This window comes from Cenococcum geophilum (genome assembly GCF_001692895.1).
Source record: "Cenococcum geophilum 1.58 unplaced genomic scaffold K441scaffold_58, whole genome shotgun sequence".
NCBI lineage: Eukaryota > Fungi > Ascomycota > Dothideomycetes > Gloniales > Gloniaceae > Cenococcum > Cenococcum geophilum.
This window is the reverse complement of record NW_027137616.1, coordinates 632,365-639,386: the sequence shown is the minus strand read 5'-3', so window position 1 is coordinate 639,386 and position 7,022 is coordinate 632,365.

The window sequence follows — 7,022 nt, the reverse complement described above, 5'->3', positions numbered from 1 at the left end:
CTTCCTATTAACGTCGTTATATCTAGAGCGTTTAAGGACTCTATATAGCTTTTCGGCTAATAAGTGGCCAAAATAGCGGTACAGATGGTAGATTTCTATACTGGTAAGGTAGCATAGGTTATAGTTAAAAGATTCCTAAATATAGGTCCGTAAAGTCTCTCCTTATATAAGGAACGGGTGTCCAAATCGTCATGTAATTAGTAGGGTAATATACTTGCTTTCTAGGGCAGTTATAGGGCTAATTAGGGTGTCTATAATATTGTTATAGTAGATTTATAGCCTATCTATATCCGTAAGGTAAAGTAGAAAAGGGGTATCCGCTTTTACTATATAGAAGTTAACTAGGCTAATTAGAGTCTTAACTTTAACTAATTTAATTAATGCAGTTAAGCTGATGCTAAATTAGACGCTTACGGCCCTAGTTTACGTAATATTAATATCCGTATTATTATTTGTGGTGGTCTATTACGGCACTAGCAGAACTTCGCACCGGCAAGTTACTATATATTGCTACAGGTTGCCGCATATTGCGATTATGTGACGTAAAGATCTTATAAAACACCGAACAGCGCTGCTCTTCTTCTCTTTTCCTTTCCCTAGCTTTAGATTCTCGTTTATAGACAATCTAATTATATAGGCTTACGTGACCCTTTTGCCGTGCTTATGTCTTAATTAACTAAGTCGCTAATATTATCTAAAGCTTACTCTACTCTTTCTTCCTAAGAAGGAACTTAAATATATCTATAAAAATACAGAATAGAACCCTAAGGATATTACTAGGACTATAAGGATAGGACCTAAAAGAAAAGAATAGAACCCTAAGAAAAGGACCTATAAAACATATATAGACCAGAACCCCTAAAGAAATTACCTAGAATTACCTAACACCCCTACTACTATACCACAAACTACAGCAGTAGGTAAAGCAGCTATAGGACCTTTAAATACTTTAAATAAAGAAATAATTAACGTTTTAACCCCCTAGGCGGAGCTTATAGCTGCTTGAAGCTAGAGATACCCCTATATCTAATAATAAGTCATTATTAAACAACTAAAGACTTGCTATAGTCCTTTAGGCCCTATTCTAGCGCCTTAGTAGACCTACTAAGGCCTATATAGCACTAAAGCGGTCAGTAAAGGTTGTAGATCCCCTGCTACTTATAGACGGAACTAACCCTATATTTAATAATTAGAAGCTTTAATTACGGAATAAGCTTAAAGTTAATATAGACTATTTCCCTAACGCCCGAGCTAGAATAGCCTATATTTTCGGCCGTACTAGCGAAGACGCCTAAATGTATTTACGCCCATAATATACTAAAGACTTAATAAACCCCTTTATCTCTAAAGAAGAAATAATTAAATACTTATCTTTTATTTATAAAGACCCTTTTAAAGTATAGAACGCCTACTTTAGCTATAAAAGCCTAAACATAAAAACAGCGGAGACCTTTTTAGCCTTTTAAACCCGCTTTCTATACCTAGCTAGATAGCCTAGATCCCCTAAGAAGACCTACTACAAACCTCTTTAATAAGCTTACCCTAGACCTATAGCGGGCCGTATTACTAGCTTATACTATAGTATAGACGTTAAAGGAACTTATAGACTATTGCCTAGCTATTAACTAGGGCCTTTATTAATTAAGGCACGCGCTAACTGGCTAAAAACTAAAAACCTTGCAAACTGGCCGTAGTACTATAAGTACGGCCTATAGTACCCCGGTATAATTGGCAACTCCTATAGTTAACCTAGCAGCTAGCTGTATAGCTACCCCTACTATGGGCCGGTATACACCGTCCTATTGTGGTGGGGTAAAATGGGCCACTACTTAGTGCCTTGGCATTTTCCTGTATATATCGAGCCTTCGGCTTCTCTCCTTCTCTCGATCAGGACCGACCGGGGAATACATTCTTTCCTTTCTTCTTACTGACTGCTTTCCTACTGATTGATTACGACTGACGACGCCGACCGACCGACCGACAGACAGACAGACAGCACTGTGACTTTCCTATCTGAGAGTGGTCGTACCCCCCCACATATTTTATGGCATTCCACGTGGGGACGACGGCAAGCTCTTTGGATTAGAAGTCGGGCATTCTACACACAACTATATACACGCAGGAACATACTATCGTTACAGAAAACGACCAGCTACGGAAAACGACCAGCTGCAAGAGAACCGCCAGCTATAGACAGACGAGACGGCAGGAGAGAACCAGGGCAGTATCGCACAGCAAGGGAACCAGGCAGTCCCTGAACAGAAGACCGGAAAAGACGGGACAGCTAGACTCTACGCATAGGCCAAAGAGTGGCAAAAAGGAGTGGCAAAGGTCTCGGAAAGTTGCGTGCAAGGACGTCAAGCGAACCAACGAGCCAATCAGACAACGTCGACCGGCGGTCGGAGTTACCCGATATATCTGCTACCTACGCACGGACATGGCTAGAGCTTTATTGAAGATGCAGAGACGACAAGCCAAGGGCCAATCAATCAGACGGGAACGAGATCTAAGGCATCTGGCGGCAGAGGAAGTCAGCGCTGCCCTTCAGGAACAGAAGAGAGAATACCAGCCAAGGTCGCAAGTACACGAGATCAGATCTGCCCTCGAAAGCTTCCTATTCTGGCTTAGCTTTATCTTCTTTCGAGTTATCCGGATCGTGTCAGCGGCGGCTGCAGAGGCGTTCCATGAAGAAGTAGATATAGGCAGAAGCGTAAGACTTAACAGCACCCTACCGCGCGGAACGACAGTAGGCCGAAACGGACGAACGTATCGAGACCCGGTGACAGCAGATGATGAAGACTCTGTGCTTTCTCAGGGAGACCCCCCCTCAAGCGTCAGGAAGCAGGTGCCTTCCGTTAGGGACGCAGATGTACAAGTGGACCAGCCGCAGCATGCACGTACCAAAGTAACACCAAGACAGCCATCTAGGACACCCTCACCTCAGGCGGCAATGCAAGCAGACCTACCGCAGCGTTTACCCGTGACATCTAGGGCCGATGACCCTCAGCAGACGAAGGATATGAGCCGCAAGGACCGCCTGCAAGCTCCCAAGGAAGCTCTAGATGCACCTTATGACCAGCAGTCAACAGCTCAAGACAGGATCTACGTCATGGTCCAGCCGATGCCAGCCCCAGGAGCTGCTGGAACTCCGTACTTTACAGGACAGGACGTGTCACAGTTTATCGAGCAGTACGAGCGACTATGCGTCCGACACCATATAACGAGCAAGGAGAAGCACCAGGGCCTTCCGGAGTACTGCGATTACTGGATAGGGATGTGGATCCGAAGCTTACCTGAATTCACAGCTGGTGACTGGACGGAGCTTGTGAGAAAGCTTAGGGCAGAATACCGAGGAAGTGACCAATTTCGACAAATGGAAACGGTAGAATTCTTGGAAGCCTATGTACGGCAGTGTAGGGACAGTCCGCCAAGCAGCGTACGCGAGTACTGCAGGCAGTTCACACTGATCTCCCAAAGGGTTACGCAGGCAGGCAATCTAGGGAACGCTCAGCGAGGGTACTGGTTTGTAAAAGGACTTCCGCTTAAATATCAAAGGCATGCTATGGCCAAAACGGGAGCTGATCCAGATAGACAAGAGTCCTTTGATTTCTATCAGTTACAGAGAGCCATAGAGGACAGGCTTAGTTCATATGAGGGCGCGGATCGTCTGTCGAAAATGGACCTCGAGGAGCAGAGCCTTCGTCAGCTGGTTAAGCAGTTCTGTAATCAGCAGCCAGTCATAGGCAAAGATGCTACCCTTCGACCACCTGCGATCTTTCAGCCAAATAAGACAGCCGACGCCCGTCAAGCCAGCCAGAAAACGGACCCAGTTGGACCAGGTGTACACGGAGGAGCCCTAATACAGCAGCAGTCACCCGCCACAGATNAAGCTGNAGTTCAAAGCCTAGCACAAGGATATGGCCTGGCACCAGGATACGAAGACTGGCAGAACAGCACCCGGCCTCCGCAAGACTTTCGATATCCGCAGGACTTCCGACCTCCGCAGGACTCTCGATATCCGCAGGACTTCCGATATCCGCAAGATTCTACTNCCTTTGGACGACCGNAGCGGGACGCACGGGGTCAGCAGGATGGCACGCGATCTGGCCCGGGCCGATGGACCTGTTTTGGATGCGGAGGAAGTCACCGTTTCACTGAGTACGAATGTCAGGGGTTAAAGGATCTTATTCAGCAAGGACTTGTACATCTGTCTGATCGAAGAAGACTAGTAGCTGGGACATGCGATCGGCCTGGACCTGTACTTCCATGGCTCGGCAATGAAGGACGACTGAAGGGTATTAAGGACTGGCTCCGTACGTACCAAGGGACAGACCTAGACAGACCAAGGAAAGAACAGACGCAGCAGCGGGCCTTCCATGACGGAGCAGCGCTAAAGATCAGTGACGAGAAAAGTATAAACTGGGGGGACTACTATCAAAATCGCATAATCTTTAGAGACAGCAGGACAGCCACTGAGCCGCAGGAGAACAATGTACAACCAGGAGATTACATACAGATTAGGTCACAGCCTACGAAGAAGACAGCTGAAGCTAGGGAGGACTACTATCAGAATCGTCCGACCCTTGGAGACGGTCATTGGAGACGGACGCTTNACCAGCAGGCTCCGCAGCAGGCTCCGCAGCAGGCGTCGCAGCAGGCTCCGCAACAGGCTCCGCCGAGGGGTAGGATGTTCGACTAGGGGACAGTCAAGTTCTAAGGTGGGGGAGGGGACGCAGGTGACGTATAAAAGATTTCTATTTGTCTGCTTAATTACAGTATTTCCTAAAGCTCCTTTCTTNTTTACTTTCCTNATTACAACGCGTTAAGACGCGTCCTACTGCAAAGATGTNAGTTNAGCTCACCGCCTGTCACCGAGCCAATAGCGATTTTCCATGCCCGGCACGGAAAATCCTGATTGGTCCATTCAGCAGTAGAACCGGCAGAACTCTACACCGCCCCTGGAATTCGATGATGCGCCAGCTGCACGACGAGAACGGCACCAAGAGCCTTAATTGATTGCACGGATACAGAGCCGATTGTACGATGCAGAGCCAGATGCAGAGCTGTACGCGGAGCCTTGATCGAACGACTGTACGGAAGCCTTGGTCTCGAATGACTGCACAGAAGCCGCGACTGGTCGAGGAATCGAATCAAGCCAGAGCCTCGATATCAGCACGTCGCCGTCACTGAATCGAATCAGTCGAATGTCGTCAAATTAGAGCCTTCGACCGGGCCGACTTTGTTCCCTATTCGAACGACAGCTGATCGCAGCACGACTGTCACTGCCATCCGAATTCAGTACTGCGCCAGCTGCACGACGAGAGCGGACACCGCAGCAGGGAAGGGACCTGTACAAGGGCAGCAGCATGATATTGGAAAACAAGCATCGCGGAAACGGCAAAGCAGTATACAAAGAGGCACTGCAAGACAAGAGAAGACAAGGATGCTCTGCAAGAGGTCGTACACAGGGCACAGCTGACCACATTAAGCCCAAGCCATCCTTATGCGACTGAAGACAGGACCGAGCCGTGTCTGGCTGAGCTAGTGAAGGACCTTGTCAGGGATTACAAGGGGAACAGGAATTGGACGTACAGGAACCAGCGCTTTTCCTTGGAGGTTGTCTGACGAAGGGCTGTATTGTGGATATAAGGCCAAGGGATATGCGACGGAGGTAGTCACAATAGCCGAGAAGCTGCCACCGGATGGTTTCGAAGGACGACTCAGACAAAGCATGGAGTCAGCAGGACAGCGACAAAGAGACTAGAAGCAGAAGACAATCCTAAGAGGGTTCTTAAGCCGGAAGAAGATCAAGGATACGCAAGTGTACTGCCAGCAGCGGGAACAAAGAAGCAGCCGCAAAAGCCTAAGGATGCACCAAAGAAGCCAAGAGCAAGGACGGCTCAGAAAAGGAAGAAAGCAGCTGTCAAGGACGTCCTATAAAAGCGCTAGGCCTGTTATAGTGGTTCAGAGGAAGCTACCGTTAGTGCTCGCAAAGAAGGAAGTCTTAAGACGGGTCTCTGGATTGGACGTCTAGTGGACACTGAGAGCCCTGATTATACGATGCGGAGCCTTGATCGACTGCATAGATACAAGGCTTTTTTTAGGATGGCTTTTAACCAAGAAAAGGATCATTTCTTTGAGCATTAAAGAATTAAATAATGATCAAGATAAGAAGATATCCCCAAGAGGAAAATTTCTGGTATAAATTGCACAAAGAGGTATGGAAAGAAGGGGGGGAATCAATAATTATTCTATTATTATTTATAATTTATATGGATATTATTTAAGTAAGATTCCATAAAAGAAAGATTTATATAAATTAAAGCCCGAAGTTTTGCAACGCGATTCCACGGCAATTTCGGGTTTAATATAAATTTGATTATCCAAATTATATCAGGGAAAGGAAATTGAATTTCCTGAACGGAAAAATTAAATACGGGAAGGGAAATTAAGGATTAGATTTATCAATGCCGGATTAGAATCCCTAGATAAGAAACATTTCTAAAAAGACATAATGGAAGGGATAGCAATTTAAAGGCCGATTAATTCCACCCATTTCCTAATGGATAGGAAAACTCAAACCTACGACGAAATTGATAGATATCAATTATTGTTTTGTCGGGAATCATGATAAAAAGAAATCATGCTTGTCATGAACGCCCTTAATTTTTTGGGCGATATTATTTACGCTACCAGAAAAAAATATTATAGGGAAAATATTAAAAGAAATCTATTTGAGAAAATCACGAAATAGAAAGAAGAAATTCCATTCCATATACATTTCCCATTTTCTGTCCCCCCGTAGGTCCTTGATGAATATCCCCCAGGTTGCATTGAGCTATTGTTCAGTGGATTTGGGTATCCAAAGAACCGCATATGAAAATAATCATAGAGAAAATCATAATATCGAATGGGAAAAAAGATAAGGAAAAATATCCAACCGGGGAGGATGAAATCATGATATGGGTTTTTGGAATTCGAAAAATAGATACGTACCAGCACACCTATCCGAGGCCCAATTT